The 17633-nt window shown below is 40.2% G+C and overlaps 15 non-coding genes and 19 pseudogenes across 15 annotated transcripts; all 34 read left to right on the plus strand.

The window, feature by feature from the left end:
- The first annotated feature begins 292 nt into the window (after positions 1 to 292).
- LOC123469013 lies at positions 293 to 415 on the plus strand (annotated as a pseudogene).
- Positions 416 to 773: 358 nt separating this feature from the next.
- On the plus strand, positions 774 to 892 carry LOC123468993. Its single transcript, XR_006642424.1, has one exon. It is a non-coding gene; the product is annotated as a 5S ribosomal RNA (ribosomal RNA).
- Positions 893 to 1250: 358 nt separating this feature from the next.
- Positions 1251 to 1369, plus strand: LOC123469056 (annotated as a pseudogene).
- Positions 1370 to 1731: 362 nt separating this feature from the next.
- On the plus strand, positions 1732 to 1852 carry LOC123469006 (annotated as a pseudogene).
- Positions 1853 to 2210: 358 nt separating this feature from the next.
- On the plus strand, positions 2211 to 2330 carry LOC123469004 (annotated as a pseudogene).
- Positions 2331 to 2690: 360 nt separating this feature from the next.
- Positions 2691 to 2810, plus strand: LOC123469002 (annotated as a pseudogene).
- A 359-nt stretch (positions 2811 to 3169) lies between these two features.
- On the plus strand, positions 3170 to 3290 carry LOC123469009 (annotated as a pseudogene).
- Positions 3291 to 3648: 358 nt separating this feature from the next.
- Positions 3649 to 3766, plus strand: LOC123469003 (annotated as a pseudogene).
- A 360-nt stretch (positions 3767 to 4126) lies between these two features.
- Positions 4127 to 4246, plus strand: LOC123469014 (annotated as a pseudogene).
- A 358-nt stretch (positions 4247 to 4604) lies between these two features.
- Positions 4605 to 4728, plus strand: LOC123468997 (annotated as a pseudogene).
- Positions 4729 to 5271: 543 nt separating this feature from the next.
- LOC123469057 lies at positions 5272 to 5390 on the plus strand (annotated as a pseudogene).
- A 360-nt stretch (positions 5391 to 5750) lies between these two features.
- LOC123469016 lies at positions 5751 to 5874 on the plus strand (annotated as a pseudogene).
- Positions 5875 to 6232: 358 nt separating this feature from the next.
- LOC123469025 lies at positions 6233 to 6351 on the plus strand. Its single transcript, XR_006642435.1, has one exon. It is a non-coding gene; the product is annotated as a 5S ribosomal RNA (ribosomal RNA).
- Positions 6352 to 6709: 358 nt separating this feature from the next.
- Positions 6710 to 6829, plus strand: LOC123468998 (annotated as a pseudogene).
- A 359-nt stretch (positions 6830 to 7188) lies between these two features.
- Positions 7189 to 7307, plus strand: LOC123469036. Its single transcript, XR_006642446.1, has one exon. It is a non-coding gene; the product is annotated as a 5S ribosomal RNA (ribosomal RNA).
- A 359-nt stretch (positions 7308 to 7666) lies between these two features.
- On the plus strand, positions 7667 to 7785 carry LOC123469047. The gene has a single exon (XR_006642459.1). It is a non-coding gene; the product is annotated as a 5S ribosomal RNA (ribosomal RNA).
- Positions 7786 to 8143: 358 nt separating this feature from the next.
- On the plus strand, positions 8144 to 8262 carry LOC123469058. The gene has a single exon (XR_006642467.1). It is a non-coding gene; the product is annotated as a 5S ribosomal RNA (ribosomal RNA).
- A 1365-nt stretch (positions 8263 to 9627) lies between these two features.
- Positions 9628 to 9746, plus strand: LOC123469054 (annotated as a pseudogene).
- Positions 9747 to 10110: 364 nt separating this feature from the next.
- LOC123469059 lies at positions 10111 to 10229 on the plus strand (annotated as a pseudogene).
- A 359-nt stretch (positions 10230 to 10588) lies between these two features.
- LOC123469060 lies at positions 10589 to 10707 on the plus strand (annotated as a pseudogene).
- Positions 10708 to 11065: 358 nt separating this feature from the next.
- On the plus strand, positions 11066 to 11184 carry LOC123468999. Its single transcript, XR_006642425.1, has one exon. It is a non-coding gene; the product is annotated as a 5S ribosomal RNA (ribosomal RNA).
- A 358-nt stretch (positions 11185 to 11542) lies between these two features.
- Positions 11543 to 11661, plus strand: LOC123469061 (annotated as a pseudogene).
- Positions 11662 to 12019: 358 nt separating this feature from the next.
- On the plus strand, positions 12020 to 12138 carry LOC123469010. Its single transcript, XR_006642426.1, has one exon. It is a non-coding gene; the product is annotated as a 5S ribosomal RNA (ribosomal RNA).
- A 358-nt stretch (positions 12139 to 12496) lies between these two features.
- LOC123469038 lies at positions 12497 to 12615 on the plus strand. The gene has a single exon (XR_006642449.1). It is a non-coding gene; the product is annotated as a 5S ribosomal RNA (ribosomal RNA).
- A 359-nt stretch (positions 12616 to 12974) lies between these two features.
- On the plus strand, positions 12975 to 13093 carry LOC123469039. Its single transcript, XR_006642450.1, has one exon. It is a non-coding gene; the product is annotated as a 5S ribosomal RNA (ribosomal RNA).
- Positions 13094 to 13451: 358 nt separating this feature from the next.
- LOC123469040 lies at positions 13452 to 13570 on the plus strand. Its single transcript, XR_006642451.1, has one exon. It is a non-coding gene; the product is annotated as a 5S ribosomal RNA (ribosomal RNA).
- A 358-nt stretch (positions 13571 to 13928) lies between these two features.
- Positions 13929 to 14048, plus strand: LOC123468994 (annotated as a pseudogene).
- Positions 14049 to 14407: 359 nt separating this feature from the next.
- On the plus strand, positions 14408 to 14526 carry LOC123469041. Its single transcript, XR_006642452.1, has one exon. It is a non-coding gene; the product is annotated as a 5S ribosomal RNA (ribosomal RNA).
- A 358-nt stretch (positions 14527 to 14884) lies between these two features.
- On the plus strand, positions 14885 to 15003 carry LOC123469017. The gene has a single exon (XR_006642427.1). It is a non-coding gene; the product is annotated as a 5S ribosomal RNA (ribosomal RNA).
- Positions 15004 to 15361: 358 nt separating this feature from the next.
- On the plus strand, positions 15362 to 15480 carry LOC123469042. Its single transcript, XR_006642454.1, has one exon. It is a non-coding gene; the product is annotated as a 5S ribosomal RNA (ribosomal RNA).
- Positions 15481 to 15838: 358 nt separating this feature from the next.
- LOC123469018 lies at positions 15839 to 15957 on the plus strand. Its single transcript, XR_006642428.1, has one exon. It is a non-coding gene; the product is annotated as a 5S ribosomal RNA (ribosomal RNA).
- Positions 15958 to 16315: 358 nt separating this feature from the next.
- Positions 16316 to 16434, plus strand: LOC123469062 (annotated as a pseudogene).
- Positions 16435 to 16793: 359 nt separating this feature from the next.
- Positions 16794 to 16912, plus strand: LOC123469019. Its single transcript, XR_006642429.1, has one exon. It is a non-coding gene; the product is annotated as a 5S ribosomal RNA (ribosomal RNA).
- Positions 16913 to 17270: 358 nt separating this feature from the next.
- On the plus strand, positions 17271 to 17390 carry LOC123469001 (annotated as a pseudogene).
- The last annotated feature ends 243 nt before the right edge of the window (positions 17391 to 17633 follow it).

Below are 17633 nucleotides of genomic sequence, written 5' to 3' on the forward strand. Positions count from 1 at the left end.
AGTTACGCTGACACCCATTAAACGCCATCTAGTGGTAAATTTTGTTATTTCACATCGTACACACTGATAGCTATTTTTTTAAACACCAACAAGGGAAGTTTAGAGCGGTTCTTAACCATCAGTGACTTTACTGAGGAATGTGAATTTCTATCTCATAGAATAATGGTGGCTCAACGAACACGATGGTTACCAGTCCAATATCCTTAATTATAGAAATCAATCGTCCTTGTGTAGGTTTCCAATGTTGGAAAATCATTCCGTGAGTGTATTCAATTCAGTCTCGTATTAAAACGTCAACGGCCATACCACGCAGAAAAAACCTGGTCTCGCAGCTCCGGCCCCAGAAGTTAAGCTGCGTCGGGTCCCGTTAGTACCTAGAAGGATGACCGCTTGGGAAAACGGGATGCTGTTGGCATCAAACCTTTATAGCCAGCAAGAGTTTCGTAAATGAATCAAAGTTTTAGTTAAAACCATCTCGTGGTGAATTTTGACACTCTATTAAACGCCATCTAGTGGTAAATTTTGTTATTTCACATCGTACACACTGATAGCTATTTTTTTAAACACCAACAAGGGAAGTTTAGAGCGGTTCTTAACCATCAGTGACTTTACTGAGGAATGTGAATTTCTATCTCATAGAATAATGGGGGCTCAACGAACACGATGGTTACCAGTCCAATATCCTTAATTATAGAAATCAATCGTCCTTGTGTAGGTTTCAATGTTGGAAAATCATTCCGTGAGTGTATTCAATTCAGTCTCTGTATTAAAATGTCAACGGCCATACCACGCAGAAAAAACCTGGTCTCGTCAGCTCCCAGAAGTTAAGCTGCGTCGGGTCCCGTTAGTACCTAGAAGGGTGACCGCTTGGGAATACGGGATGCTGTTGGCATCAAACCTTTATAGCCAGCAAGAGTTTCGTAAATGAATCAAAGTTTTAGTTAAAACCATCTCGTGGTGAATTTTGACACTCTATTAAACGCCATCTAGTGGTAAATTTTGTTATTTCACATCGTACACACTGATAGCTATTTTTTTAAACACCAACAAGGGAAGTTTAGAGCGGTTCTTAACCATCAGTGACTTTACTGAGGAATGTGAATTTCTATCTCATAGAATAATGGTGGCTCAACGAACACGATGGTTACCAGTCCAATATCCTTAATTATAGAAATCAATCGTCCTTGTGTAGGTTTCCAATGTTGGAAAATCATTCCGTGAGTGTATTCAATTCAGTCTCGTATTAAAACGTCAACGGCCATACCACGCAGAAAAAACCTGGTCTCGTCAGCTCCCAGAAGTTAAGCTGCGTCGGGTCCCGTTAGTACCTAGAAGGATGACCGCTTGGGAAAACGGGATGCTGTTGGCATCAAACCTTTTATAGCCAGCAAGAGTTTCGTAAATGAATCAAAGTTTTAGTTAAAACCATCTCGTGGTGAATTTTGACACTCTATTAAACGCCATCTAGTGGTAAATTTTGTTATTTCACATCGTACACACTGATAGCTATTTTTTTAAACACCAACAAGGGAAGTTTAGAGCGGTTCTTAACCATCAGTGACTTTATTGAGGAATGTGAATTTCCTATCTCATAGAATAAATGGGTGGCTCAACGAACACGATGGTTACCAGTCCAATATCCTTAATTATAGAAATCAATCGTCCTTGTGTAGGTTTCCAATGTTGGAAAATCATTCCGTGAGTGTATTCAATTCAGTCTCGTATTAAAATGTCAACGGCCATACCACGCAGAAAAAACCTGGTCTCGCTCCGGCCCCCAGAAGTTAAGCTGCGTCGGGTCCCGTTAGTACCTAGAAGGGTGACCGCTTGGGAATACGGGATGCTGTTGGCATCAAACCTTTTATAGCCAGCAAGAGTTTCGTAAATGAATCAAAGTTTTAGTTAAAACCATCTCGTGGTGAATTTTGACACTCTATTAAACGCCATCTAGTGGTAAATTTTGTTATTTCACATCATACACACTGATAGCTATTTTTTTAAACACCAACAAGGGAAGTTTAGAGCGGTTCTTAACCATCAGTGACTTTACTGAGGAATGTGAATTTCTATCTCATAGAATAATGGTGGCTCAACGAACACGATGGTTACCAGTCCAATATCCTTAATTATAGAAATCAATCGTCCTTGTGTAGGTTTCAATGTTGGAAAATCATTCCGTGAGTGTATTCAATTCAGTCTCGTATTAAAACGTCAACGGCCATACCACGCAGAAAAAACCTGGTCTCGTCAGCTCCCAGAAGTTAAGCTGCGTCGGGTCCCGTTAGTACCTAGAAGGATGACCGCTTGGGAAATACGGGATGCTGTTGGCATCAAACCTTTTATAGCCAGCAAGAGTTTCGTAAATGAATCAAAGTTTTAGTTAAAACCATCTCGTGGTGAATTTTGACACTCTATTAAACGCCATCTAGTGGTAAATTTTGTTATTTCACATCGTACACACTGATAGCTATTTTTTTAAACACCAACAAGGGAAGTTTAGAGCGGTTCTTAACCATCAGTGACTTTACCTGAGGAATGTGAATTTCTATCTCATAGAATAATGGGTGGCTCAACGAACACGATGGTTACCAGTCCAATATCCTTAATTATAGAAATCAATCGTCCTTGTGTAGGTTTCAATGTTGGAAAATCATTCCGTGAGTGTATTCAATTCAGTCTCGTATTAAAACGTCAACGGCCATACCACGCAGAAAAAACCTGGTCTCGTCAGCTCCCAGAAGTTAAGCTGCGTCGGGTCCCGTTAGTACCTAGAAGGGTGACCGCTTGGGAATAAGGGGATGCTGTTGGCATCAAACCTTTTATAGCCAGCAAGAGTTTCGTAAATGAATCAAAGTTTTAGTTAAAAACCATCTCGTGGTGAATTTTGACACTCTATTAAACGCCATCTAGTGGTAAATTTTGTTATTTCACATCGTACACACTGATAGCTATTTTTTTAAACACCAACAAGGGAAGTTTAGAGCGGTTCTTAACCATCAGTGACTTTACTGAGGAATGTGAATTTCTATCTCATAGAATAATGGTGGCTCAACGAACACGATGGTTACCAGTCCAATATCCTTAATTATAGAAATCAATCGTCCTTGTGTAGGTTTCAATGTTGGAAAATCATTCCGTGAGTGTATTCAATTCAGTCTCGTATTAAAACGTCAACGGCCATACCACGCAGAAAAAACCTGGTCTCGTCAGCTCCCAGAAGTTAAGCTTGGCGTCGGGTCCCGTTAGTACCTAGAAGGGTGACCGCTTGGGAAAACGGGATGCTGTTGGCATCAAACCTTTTATAGCCAGCAAGAGTTTCGTAAATGAATCAAAGTTTTAGTTAAAACCATCTCGTGGTGAATTTTGACACTCTATTAAACGCCATCTAGTGGTAAATTTTGTTATTTCACATCGTACACACTGATAGCTATTTTTTTAAACACCAACAAGGGAAGTTTAGAGCGGTTCTTAACCATCAGTGACTTTACTGAGGAATGTGAATTTCTATCTCATAGAATAATGGTGGCTCAACGAACACGATGGTTACCAGTCCAATATCCTTAATTATAGAAATCAATCGTCCTTGTGTAGGTTTCAATGTTGGAAAATCATTCCGTGAGTGTATTCAATTCAGTCTCGTATTAAAACGTCAACGGCCATACCACGCAGAAAAAACCTGGTCTCGTCAGCCCCAGAAGTTAAGCTGCGTCGGGTCCCGTTAGTACCTAGAAGGGTGACCGCTTGGGAATACGGGATGCTGTTGGCATCAAACCTTTTATAGCCAGCAAGAGTTTCGTAAATGAATCAAAGTTTTAGTTAAAACCATCTCGTGGTGAATTTTGACACTCTATTAAACGCCATCTAGTGGTAAATTTTGTTATTTCACATCGTACACACTGATAGCTATTTTTTTAAACACCAACAAGGGAAGTTTAGAGCGGTTCTTAACCATCAGTGACTTTACTGAGGAATGTGAATTTCTATCTCATAGAATAATGGGGGCTCAACGAACACGATGGTTACCAGTCCAATATCCTTAATTATAGAAATCAATCGTCCTTGTGTAGGTTTCCAATGTTGGAAAATCATTCCGTGAGTGTATTCAATTCAGTCTCGTATTTAAAACGTCAACGGCCATACCCCACGCAAAAAAACCTGGTCTCGTCAGCTCCCAGAAGTTAAGCTGCGTCGGGTCCCGTTAGTACCTAGAAGGGTGACCGCTTGGGAATACGGGATGCTGTTGGCATCAAACCTTTTATAGCCAGCAAGAGTTTCGTAAATGAATCAAAGTTTTAGTTAAAACCATCTCGTGGTGAATTTTGACACTCTATTAAACGCCATCTAGTGGTAAATTTTGTTATTTCACATCGTACACACTGATAGCTATTTTTTTAAACACCAACAAGGGAAGTTTAGAGCGGTTCTTAACCATCAGTGACTTTACTGAGGAATGTGAATTTCTATCTCATAGAATAATGGGGGCTCAACGAACACGATGGTTACCAGTCCAATATCCTTAATTATAGAAATCAATCGTCCTTGTGTAGGTTTCAATGTTGGAAAATCATTCCGTGAGTGTATTCAATTCAGTCTCGTATTAAAACGTCAACGGCCATACCACGCAGAACGCAGAAAACCTGGTCTCGTCAGCTCCCAGAAGTTAAGCTGCGTCGGGTCCCGTTAGTACCTAGAAGGGTGACCGCTTGGGAAAACGGGATGCTGTTGGCATCAAACCTTTTATAGCCAGCAAGAGTTTCGTAAATGAATCAAAGTTTTAGTTAAAACCATCTCGTGGTGAATTTTGACACTCTATTAAACGCCATCTAGTGGTAAATTTTGTTATTTCACATCGTACACACTGATAGCTATTTTTTTAAACACCAACAAGGGAAGTTTAGAGCGGTTCTTAACCATCAGTGACTTTACTGAGGAATGTGAATTTCTATCTCATAGAATAATGGTGGCTCAACGAACACGATGGTTACCAGTCCAATATCCTTAATTATAGAAATCAATCGTCCTTGTGTAGGTTTCAATGTTGGAAAATCATTCCGTGAGTGTATTCAATTCGTCCGTATTAAACGTCCGGCCTCCACGCAGAAAAACCTGAACTCATTTTCTGCCATCTGGGTGAGCCATTAGGGAGCTAGCGGGGATCGTGCTTTGAGTGTGAATTTTTTTGTTACCAGTCAATTCCTTTTTGAAATCTCGTCCTGTGTAGGTTTCTGTTGGAAATCTTCCGGTGTATTCAATTCAGTCTCGTATTAAAACGTCAACGGCCATACCACGCAGAAAAAACCTGGTCTCGTCAGCTCCCAGAAGTTAAGCTGCGTCGGGTCCCGTTAGTACCTAGAAGGATGACCGCTTGGGAAAACGGGATGCTGTTGGCATCAAACCTTTTATAGCCAGCAAGAGTTTCGTAAATGAATCAAAGTTTTAGTTAAAACCATCTCGTGGTGAATTTTGACACTCTATTAAACGCCATCTAGTGGTAAATTTTGTTATTTCACATCGTACACACTGATAGCTATTTTTTTAAACACCAACAAGGGAAGTTTAGAGCGGTTCTTAACCATCAGTGACTTTACTGAGGAATGTGAATTTCTATCTCATAGAATAATGGGTGGCTCAACGAACACGATGGTTACCAGTCCAATATCCTTAATTATAGAAATCAATCGTCCTTGTGTAGGTTTCCAATGTTGGAAAATCATTCCGTGAGTGTATTCAATTCAGTCTCGTATTAAAACGTCAACGGCCATACCACGCAGAAAAAACCTGGTCTCGTCAGCCTCCCAGAAGTTAAGCTGCGTCGGGTCCCGTTAGTACCTAGAAGGGACCGTGACCGCTTGGGAAAACGGGATGCTGTTGGCATCAAACCTTTTATAGCCAGCAAGAGTTTCGTAAATGAATCAAAGTTTTAGTTAAAACCATCTCGTGGTGAATTTTGACACTCTATTAAACGCCATCTAGTGGTAAATTTTGTTATTTCACATCGTACACACTGATAGCTATTTTTTTAAACACCAACAAGGGAAGTTTAGAGCGGTTCTTAACCATCAGTGACTTTACTGAGGAATGTGAATTTCTATCTCATAGAATAATGGTGGCTCAACGAACACGATGGTTACCAGTCCAATATCCTTAATTATAGAAATCAATCGTCCTTGTGTAGGTTTCAATGTTGGAAAATCATTCCGTGAGTGTATTCAATTCAGTCTCGTATTAAAACGTCAACGGCCATACCACGCAGAAAAAACCTGGTCTCGTCAGCTCCCAGAAGTTAAGCTGCGTCGGGTCCCGTTAGTACCTAGAAGGGTGACCGCTTGGGAATACGGGATGCTGTTGGCATCAAACCTTTTATAGCCAGCAAGAGTTTCGTAAATGAATCAAAGTTTTAGTTAAAACCATCTCGTGGTGAATTTTGACACTCTATTAAACGCCATCTAGTGGTAAATTTTGTTATTTCACATCGTACACACTGATAGCTATTTTTTTAAACACCAACAAGGGAAGTTTAGAGCGGTTCTTAACCATCAGTGACTTTACTGAGGAATGTGAATTTCTATCTCATAGAATAATGGTGGCTCAACGAACACGATGGTTACCAGTCCAATATCCTTAATTATAGAAATCAATCGTCCTTGTGTAGGTTTCAATGTTGGAAAATCATTCCGTGAGTGTATTCAATTCAGTCTCGTATTAAAACGTCAACGGCCATACCACGCAGAAAAAACCTGGTCTCGTCAGCTCCCAGAAGTTTAAGCTGCGTCGGGTCCCGTTAGTACCTAGAAGGGTGACCGCTTGGGAATACGGGATGCTGTTGGCATCAAACCTTTTATAGCCAGCAAGAGTTTCGTAAATGAATCAAAGTTTTAGTTAAAACCATCTCGTGGTGAATTTTGACACTCTATTAAACGCCATCTAGTGGTAAATTTTGTTATTTCACATCGTACACACTGATAGCTATTTTTTTAAACACCAACAAGGGAAGTTTAGAGCGGTTCTTAACCATCAGTGACTTTACTGAGGAATGTGAATTTCTATCTCATAGAATAATGGTGGCTCAACGAACACGATGGTTACCAGTCCAATATCCTTAATTATAGAAATCAATCGTCCTTGTGTAGGTTTCCAATGTTGGAAAATCATTCCGTGAGTGTATTCAATTCAGTCTCGTATTAAAACGTCAACGGCCATACCACGCAGAAAAAACCTGGTCTCGTCAGCTCCCAGAAGTTAAGCTGCGTCGGGTCCCGTTAGTACCTAGAAGGGTGACCGCTTGGGAATACGGGATGCTGTTGGCATCAAACCTTTTATAGCCAGCAAGAGTTTCGTAAATGAATCAAAGTTTTAGTTAAAACCATCTCGTGGTGAATTTTGACACTCTATTAAACGCCATCTAGTGGTAAATTTTGTTATTTCACATCGTACACACTGATAGCTATTTTTTTAAACACCAACAAGGGAAGTTTAGAGCGGTTCTTAACCATCAGTGACTTTACTGAGGAATGTGAATTTCTATCTCATAGAATAATGGGGGCTCAACGAACACGATGGTTACCAGTCCAATATCCTTAATTATAGAAATCAATCGTCCTTGTGTAGGTTTCCAATGTTGGAAAATCATTCCGTGAGTGTATTCAATTCAGTCTCGTATTAAAACGTCAACGGCCATACCACGCAGAAAAAACCTGGTCTCGTCAGCTCCCAGAAGTTAAGCTGCGTCGGGTCCCGTTAGTACCTAGAAGGGTGACCGCTTGGGAATACGGGATGCTGTTGGCATCAAACCTTTTATAGCCAGCAAGAGTTTCGTAAATGAATCAAAGTTTTAGTTAAAACCATCTCGTGGTGAATTTTGACACTCTATTAAACGCCATCTAGTGGTAAATTTTGTTATTTCACATCGTACACACTGATAGCTATTTTTTTAAACACCAACAAGGGAAGTTTAGAGCGGTTCTTAACCATCAGTGACTTTACTGAGGAATGTGAATTTCTATCTCATAGAATAATGGTGGCTCAACGAACACGATGGTTACCAGTCCAATATCCTTAATTATAGAAATCAATCGTCCTTGTGTAGGTTTCAATGTTGGAAAATCATTCCGTGAGTGTATTCAATTCAGTCTCGTATTAAAACGTCAACGGCCATACCACGCAGAAAAAACCTGGTCTCGTCAGCTCCCAGAAGTTAAGCTGCGTCGGGTCCCGTTAGTACCTAGAAGGGTGACCGCTTGGGAATACGGGATGCTGTTGGCATCAAACCTTTTATAGCCAGCAAGAGTTTCGTAAATGAATCAAAGTTTTAGTTAAAACCATCTCGTGGTGAATTTTGACACTCTATTAAACGCCATCTAGTGGTAAATTTTGTTATTTCACATCATACACACTGATAGCTATTTTTTTAAACACCAACAAGGGAAGTTTAGAGCGGTTCTTAACCATCAGTGACTTTACTGAGGAATGTGAATTTCTATCTCATAGAATAATGGTGGCTCAACGAACACGATGGTTACCAGTCCAATATCCTTAATTATAGAAATCAATCGTCCTTGTGTAGGTTTCAATGTTGGAAAATCATTCCGTGAGTGTATTCAATTCAGTCTCGTATTAAAACGTCAACGGCCATACCACGCAGAAAACCAGCCTGGTCTCGTCAGCTCCCAGAAATTAAGCGGGGGGGGGCCCCGTTAAAAAAAAAAAGGGGGGGGGGGGGGGAAAACGGGATGTCTGTTGGCATCAAACCTTTTATAGCCAGCAAGAGTTTCGTAAATGAATCAAAGTTTTAGTTAAAACCATCTCGTGGTGAATTTTGACACTCTATTAAACGCCATCTAGTGGTAAATTTTGTTATTTCACATCGTACACACTGATAGCTATTTTTTTAAACACCAACAAGGGAAGTTTAGAGCGGTTCTTAACCATCAGTGACTTTACTGAGGAATGTGAATTTCTATCTCATAGAATAATGGTGGCTCAACGAACACGATGGTTACCAGTCCAATATCCTTAATTATAGAAATCAATCGTCCTTGTGTAGGTTTCAATGTTGGAAAATCATTCCGTGAGTGTATTCAATTCAGTCTCGTATTAAAACGTCAACGGCCATACCACGCAGAAAAAACCTGGTCTCGTCAGCTCCCAAAAAAAAACCCCCGGGGCCCCCTTTAAAAAAAAAAAAGGGGGCTCCCGGATGAGTTGAGCTGCGTCGGGTCCCGTTAGTACCAAGAAGGGGGACCCCGGGGGAAAAAGGGGGGGGGTGGGCATCAAACCTTTTATAGCCAGCAAGAGTTTCGTAAATGAATCAAAGTTTTAGTTAAAACCATCTCGTGGTGAATTTTGACACTCTATTAAACGCCATCTAGTGGTAAATTTTGTTATTTCACATCGTACACACTGATAGCTATTTTTTTAAACACCAACAAGGGAAGTTTAGAGCGGTTCTTAACCATCAGTGACTTTACTGAGGAATGTGAATTTCTATCTCATAGAATAATGGTGGCTCAACGAACACGATGGTTACCAGTCCAATATCCTTAATTATAGAAATCAATCGTCCTTGTGTAGGTTTCAATGTTGGAAAATCATTCCGTGAGTGTATTCAATTCAGTCTCGTATTAAAACGTCAACGGCCATACCACGCAGAAAAAACCTGGTCTCGTCAGCTCCCAGAAGTTAAGCTGCGTCGGGTCCCGTTAGTACCTAGAAGGGTGACCGCTTGGGAAAACGGGATGCTGTTGCCATTGGCATCAAACCTTTTATAGCCAGCAAGAGTTTCGTAAATGAATCAAAGTTTTAGTTAAAACCATCTCGTGGTGAATTTTGACACTCTATTAAACGCCATCTAGTGGTAAATTTTGTTATTTCACATCGTACACACTGATAGCTATTTTTTTAAACACCAACAAGGGAAGTTTAGAGCGGTTCTTAACCATCAGTGACTTTACTGAGGAATGTGAATTTCTATCTCATAGAATAATGGTGGCTCAACGAACACGATGGTTACCAGTCCAATATCCTTAATTATAGAAATCAATCGTCCTTGTGTAGGTTTCAATGTTGGAAAATCATTCCGTGAGTGTATTCAATTCAGTCTCGTATTAAAACGTCAACGGCCATACCACGCAGAAAAAACCTGGTCTCGTCAGCTCCCAGAAGTTAAGCTGCGTCGGGTCCCGTTAGTACCTAGAAGGATGACCGCTTGGGAAAACGGGATGCTGTTGGCATCAAACCTTTTATAGCCAGCAAGAGTTTCGTAAATGAATCAAAGTTTTAGTTAAAACCATCTCGTGGTGAATTTTGACACTCTATTAAACGCCATCTAGTGGTAAATTTTGTTATTTCACATCGTACACACTGATAGCTATTTTTTTAAACACCAACAAGGGAAGTTTAGAGCGGTTCTTAACCATCAGTGACTTTACTGAGGAATGTGAATTTCTATCTCATAGAATAATGGTGGCTCAACGAACACGATGGTTACCAGTCCAATATCCTTAATTATAGAAATCAATCGTCCTTGTGTAGGTTTCCAATGTTGGAAAATCATTCCGTGAGTGTATTCAATTCAGTCTCGTATTAAAACGTCAACGGCCATACCACGCAGAAAAAACCTGGTCTCGTCAGCTCCCAGAAGTTAAGCTGCGTCGGGTCCCGTTAGTACCTAGAAGGATGACCGCTTGGGAAAACGGGATGCTGTTGGCATCAAACCTTTTATAGCCAGCAAGAGTTTCGTAAATGAATCAAAGTTTTAGTTAAAACCATCTCGTGGTGAATTTTGACACTCTATTAAACGCCATCTAGTGGTAAATTTTGTTATTTCACATCGTACACACTGATAGCTATTTTTTTAAACACCAACAAGGGAAGTTTAGAGCGGTTCTTAACCATCAGTGACTTTACTGAGGAATGTGAATTTCTATCTCATAGAATAATGGGGGCTCAACGAACACGATGGTTACCAGTCCAATATCCTTAATTATAGAAATCAATCGTCCTTGTGTAGGTTTCAATGTTGGAAAATCATTCCGTGAGTGTATTCAATTCAGTCTCGTATTAAAACGTCAACGGCCATACCACGCAGAAAAAACCTGGTCTCGTCAGCTCCCAGAAGTTAAGCTGCGTCGGGTCCCGTTAGTACCTAGAAGGGTGACCGCTTGGGAATACGGGATGCTGTTGGCATCAAACCTTTTATAGCCAGCAAGAGTTTCGTAAATGAATCAAAGTTTTAGTTAAAACCATCTCGTGGTGAATTTTGACACTCTATTAAACGCCATCTAGTGGTAAATTTTGTTATTTCACATCATACACACTGATAGCTATTTTTTTAAACACCAACAAGGGAAGTTTAGAGCGGTTCTTAACCATCAGTGACTTTACTGAGGAATGTGAATTTCTATCTCATAGAATAATGGTGGCTCAACGAACACGATGGTTACCAGTCCAATATCCTTAATTATAGAAATCAATCGTCCTTGTGTAGGTTTCAATGTTGGAAAATCATTCCGTGAGTGTATTCAATTCAGTCTCGTATTAAAACGTCAACGGCCATACCACGCAGAAAAAACCTGGTCTCGTCAGCTCCCAGAAGTTAAGCTGCGTCGGGTCCCGTTAGTACCTAGAAGGATGACCGCTTGGGAAAACGGGATGCTGTTGGCATCAAACCTTTTATAGCCAGCAAGAGTTTCGTAAATGAATCAAAGTTTTAGTTAAAACCATCTCGTGGTGAATTTTGACACTCTATTAAACGCCATCTAGTGGTAAATTTTGTTATTTCACATCGTACACACTGATAGCTATTTTTTTAAACACCAACAAGGGAAGTTTAGAGCGGTTCTTAACCATCAGTGACTTTACTGAGGAATGTGAATTTCTATCTCATAGAATAATGGTGGCTCAACGAACACGATGGTTACCAGTCCAATATCCTTAATTATAGAAATCAATCGTCCTTGTGTAGGTTTCAATGTTGGAAAATCATTCCGTGAGTGTATTCAATTCAGTCTCGTATTAAAACGTCAACGGCCATACCACGCAGAAAAAACCTGGTCTCGTCAGCTCCCAGAAGTTAAGCTGCGTCGGGTCCCGTTAGTACCTAGAAGGGTGACCGCTTGGGAATACGGGATGCTGTTGGCATCAAACCTTTTATAGCCAGCAAGAGTTTCGTAAATGAATCAAAGTTTTAGTTAAAACCATCTCGTGGTGAATTTTGACACTCTATTAAACGCCATCTAGTGGTAAATTTTGTTATTTCACATCGTACACACTGATAGCTATTTTTTTAAACACCAACAAGGGAAGTTTAGAGCGGTTCTTAACCATCAGTGACTTTACTGAGGAATGTGAATTTCTATCTCATAGAATAATGGTGGCTCAACGAACACGATGGTTACCAGTCCAATATCCTTAATTATAGAAATCAATCGTCCTTGTGTAGGTTTCAATGTTGGAAAATCATTCCGTGAGTGTATTCAATTCAGTCTCGTATTAAAACGTCAACGGCCATACCACGCAGAAAAAACCTGGTCTCGTCAGCTCCCAGAAGTTAAGCTGCGTCGGGTCCCGTTAGTACCTAGAAGGGTGACCGCTTGGGAAAACGGGATGCTGTTGGCATCAAACCTTTTATAGCCAGCAAGAGTTTCGTAAATGAATCAAAGTTTTAGTTAAAACCATCTCGTGGTGAATTTTGACACTCTATTAAACGCCATCTAGTGGTAAATTTTGTTATTTCACATCGTACACACTGATAGCTATTTTTTTAAACACCAACAAGGGAAGTTTAGAGCGGTTCTTAACCATCAGTGACTTTACTGAGGAATGTGAATTTCTATCTCATAGAATAATGGTGGCTCAACGAACACGATGGTTACCAGTCCAATATCCTTAATTATAGAAATCAATCGTCCTTGTGTAGGTTTCCAATGTTGGAAAATCATTCCGTGAGTGTATTCAATTCAGTCTCGTATTAAAACGTCAACGGCCATACCACGCAGAAAAAACCTGGTCTCGTCAGCTCCCAGAAGTTAAGCTGCGTCGGGTCCCGTTAGTACCTAGAAGGGTGACCGCTTGGGAAAACGGGATGCTGTTGGCATCAAACCTTTTATAGCCAGCAAGAGTTTCGTAAATGAATCAAAGTTTTAGTTAAAACCATCTCGTGGTGAATTTTGACACTCTATTAAACGCCATCTAGTGGTAAATTTTGTTATTTCACATCGTACACACTGATAGCTATTTTTTTAAACACCAACAAGGGAAGTTTAGAGCGGTTCTTAACCATCAGTGACTTTACTGAGGAATGTGAATTTCTATCTCATAGAATAATGGTGGCTCAACGAACACGATGGTTACCAGTCCAATATCCTTAATTATAGAAATCAATCGTCCTTGTGTAGGTTTCAATGTTGGAAAATCATTCCGTGAGTGTATTCAATTCAGTCTCGTATTAAAACGTCAACGGCCATACCACGCAGAAAAAACCTGGTCTCGTCAGCTCCCAGAAGTTAAGCTGCGTCGGGTCCCGTTAGTACCTAGAAGGGTGACCGCTTGGGAAAACGGGATGCTGTTGGCATCAAACCTTTTATAGCCAGCAAGAGTTTCGTAAATGAATCAAAGTTTTAGTTAAAACCATCTCGTGGTGAATTTTGACACTCTATTAAACGCCATCTAGTGGTAAATTTTGTTATTTCACATCGTACACACTGATAGCTATTTTTTTAAACACCAACAAGGGAAGTTTAGAGCGGTTCTTAACCATCAGTGACTTTACTGAGGAATGTGAATTTCTATCTCATAGAATAATGGTGGCTCAACGAACACGATGGTTACCAGTCCAATATCCTTAATTATAGAAATCAATCGTCCTTGTGTAGGTTTCAATGTTGGAAAATCATTCCGTGAGTGTATTCAATTCAGTCTCGTATTAAAACGTCAACGGCCATACCACGCAGAAAAAACCTGGTCTCGTCAGCTCCCAGAAGTTAAGCTGCGTCGGGTCCCGTTAGTACCTAGAAGGGTGACCGCTTGGGAAATACGGGATGCTGTTGGCATCAAACCTTTTATAGCCAGCAAGAGTTTCGTAAATGAATCAAAGTTTTAGTTAAAACCATCTCGTGGTGAATTTTGACACTCTATTAAACGCCATCTAGTGGTAAATTTTGTTATTTCACATCGATACACACTGATAGCTATTTTTTTAAACACCAACAAGGGAAGTTTAGAGCGGTTCTTAACCATCAGTGACTTTACTGAGGAATGTGAATTTCTATCTCATAGAATAATGGTGGCTCAACGAACACGATGGTTACCAGTCCAATATCCTTAATTATAGAAATCAATCGTCCTTGTGTAGGTTTCAATGTTGGAAAATCATTCCGTGAGTGTATTCAATTCAGTCTCGTATTAAAACGTCAACGGCCATACCACGCAGAAAAAACCTGGTCTCGTCAGCTCCCAGAAGTTAAGCTGCGTCGGGTCCCGTTAGTACCTAGAAGGGTGACCGCTTGGGAAAACGGGATGCTGTTGGCATCAAACCTTTTATAGCCAGCAAGAGTTTCGTAAATGAATCAAAGTTTTAGTTAAAACCATCTCGTGGTGAATTTTGACACTCTATTAAACGCCATCTAGTGGTAAATTTTGTTATTTCACATCGTACACACTGATAGCTATTTTTTTAAACACCAACAAGGGAAGTTTAGAGCGGTTCTTAACCATCAGTGACTTTACTGAGGAATGTGAATTTCTATCTCATAGAATAATGGTGGCTCAACGAACACGATGGTTACCAGTCCAATATCCTTAATTATAGAAATCAATCGTCCTTGTGTAGGTTTCAATGTTGGAAAATCATTCCGTGAGTGTATTCAATTCAGTCTCGTATTAAAACGTCAACGGCCATACCACGCAGAAAAAACCTGGTCTCGTCAGCTCCCAGAAGTTAAGCTGCGTCGGGTCCCGTTAGTACCTAGAAGGGTGACCGCTTGGGAATACGGGATGCTGTTGGCATCAAACCTTTTATAGCCAGCAAGAGTTTCGTAAATGAATCAAAGTTTTAGTTAAAACCATCTCGTGGTGAATTTTGACACTCTATTAAACGCCATCTAGTGGTAAATTTTGTTATTTCACATCATACACACTGATAGCTATTTTTTTAAACACCAACAAGGGAAGTTTAGAGCGGTTCTTAACCATCAGTGACTTTACTGAGGAATGTGAATTTCTATCTCATAGAATAATGGTGGCTCAACGAACACGATGGTTACCAGTCCAATATCCTTAATTATAGAAATCAATCGTCCTTGTGTAGGTTTCAATGTTGGAAAATCATTCCGTGAGTGTATTCAATTCAGTCTCGTATTAAAACGTCAACGGCCATACCACGCAGAAAAAACCTGGTCTCGTCAGCTCCCAGAAGTTAAGCTGCGTCGGGTCCCGTTAGTACCTAGAAGGGTGACCGCTTGGGAAAACGGGATGCTGTTGGCATCAAACCTTTTATAGCCAGCAAGAGTTTCGTAAATGAATCAAAGTTTTAGTTAAAACCATCTCGTGGTGAATTTTGACACTCTATTAAACGCCATCTAGTGGTAAATTTTGTTATTTCACATCGTACACACTGATAGCTATTTTTTTAAACACCAACAAGGGAAGTTTAGAGCGGTTCTTAACCATCAGTGACTTTACTGAGGAATGTGAATTTCTATCTCATAGAATAATGGTGGCTCAACGAACACGATGGTTACCAGTCCAATATCCTTAATTATAGAAATCAATCGTCCTTGTGTAGGTTTCAATGTTGGAAAATCATTCCGTGAGTGTATTCAATTCAGTCTCGTATTAAAACGTCAACGGCCATACCACGCAGAAAAAACCTGGTCTCGTCAGCTCCCAGAAGTTAAGCTGCGTCGGGTCCCGTTAGTACCTAGAAGGGTGACCGCTTGGGAATACGGGATGCTGTTGGCATCAAACCTTTTATAGCCAGCAAGAGTTTCGTAAATGAATCAAAGTTTTAGTTAAAACCATCTCGTGGTGAATTTTGACACTCTATTAAACGCCATCTAGTGGTAAATTTTGTTATTTCACATCGTACACACTGATAGCTATTTTTTTAAACACCAACAAGGGAAGTTTAGAGCGGTTCTTAACCATCAGTGACTTTACTGAGGAATGTGAATTTCTATCTCATAGAATAATGGTGGCTCAACGAACACGATGGTTACCAGTCCAATATCCTTAATTATAGAAATCAATCGTCCTTGTGTAGGTTTCAATGTTGGAAAATCATTCCGTGAGTGTATTCAATTCAGTCTCGTATTAAAACGTCAACGGCCATACCACGCAGAAAAAACCTGGTCTCGTCAGCTCCCAGAAGTTAAGCTGCGTCGGGTCCCGTTAGTACCTAGAAGGATGACCGCTTGGGAAAACGGGATGCTGTTGGCATCAAACCTTTTATAGCCAGCAAGAGTTTCGTAAATGAATCAAAGTTTTAGTTAAAACCATCTCGTGGTGAATTTTGACACTCTATTAAACGCCATCTAGTGGTAAATTTTGTTATTTCACATCGTACACACTGATAGCTATTTTTTTAAACACCAACAAGGGAAGTTTAGAGCGGTTCTTAACCATCAGTGACTTTACTGAGGAATGTGAATTTCTATCTCATAGAATAATGGTGGCTCAACGAACACGATGGTTACCAGTCCAATATCCTTAATTATAGAAATCAATCGTCCTTGTGTAGGTTTCCAATGTTGGAAAATCATTCCGTGAGTGTATTCAATTCAGTCTCGTATTAAAACGTCAACGGCCATACCACGCAGAAAAAACCTGGTCTCGTCAGCTCCCAGAAGTTAAGCTGCGTCGGGTCCCGTTAGTACCTAGAAGGGTGACCGCTTGGGAATACGGGATGCTGTTGGCATCAAACCTTTTATAGCCAGCAAGAGTTTCGTAAATGAATCAAAGTTTTAGTTAAAACCATCTCGTGGTGAATTTTGACACTCTATTAAACGCCATCTAGTGGTAAATTTTGTTATTTCACATCGTACACACTGATAGCTATTTTTTTAAACACCAACAAGGGAAGTTTAGAGCGGTTCTTAACCATCAGTGACTTTACTGAGGAATGTGAATTTCTATCTCATAGAATAATGGTGGCTCAACGAACACGATGGTTACCAGTCCAATATCCTTAATTATAGAAATCAATCGTCCTTGTGTAGGTTTCAATGTTGGAAAATCATTCCGTGAGTGTATTCAATTCAGTCTCGTATTAAAACGTCAACGGCCATACCACGCAGAAAAAACCTGGTCTCGTCAGCTCCCAGAAGTTAAGCTGCGTCGGGTCCCCGTTAGTACCTAGAAGGGTGACCGCTTGGGAAAACGGGATGCTGTTGGCATCAAACCTTTTATAGCCAGCAAGAGTTTCGTAAATGAATCAAAGTTTTAGTTAAAACCATCTCGTGGTGAATTTTGACACTCTATTAAACGCCATCTAGTGGTAAATTTTGTTATTTCACATCGTACACACTGATAGCTATTTTTTTAAACACCAACAAGGGAAGTTTAGAGCGGTTCTTAACCATCAGTGACTTTACTGAGGAATGTGAATTTCTATCTCATAGAATAATGGTGGCTCAACG

Source organism: Daphnia magna, unplaced genomic scaffold (assembly GCF_020631705.1).
Source record: "Daphnia magna isolate NIES unplaced genomic scaffold, ASM2063170v1.1 Dm_contigs491, whole genome shotgun sequence".
Classification (NCBI taxonomy): domain Eukaryota; kingdom Metazoa; phylum Arthropoda; class Branchiopoda; order Diplostraca; family Daphniidae; genus Daphnia; species Daphnia magna.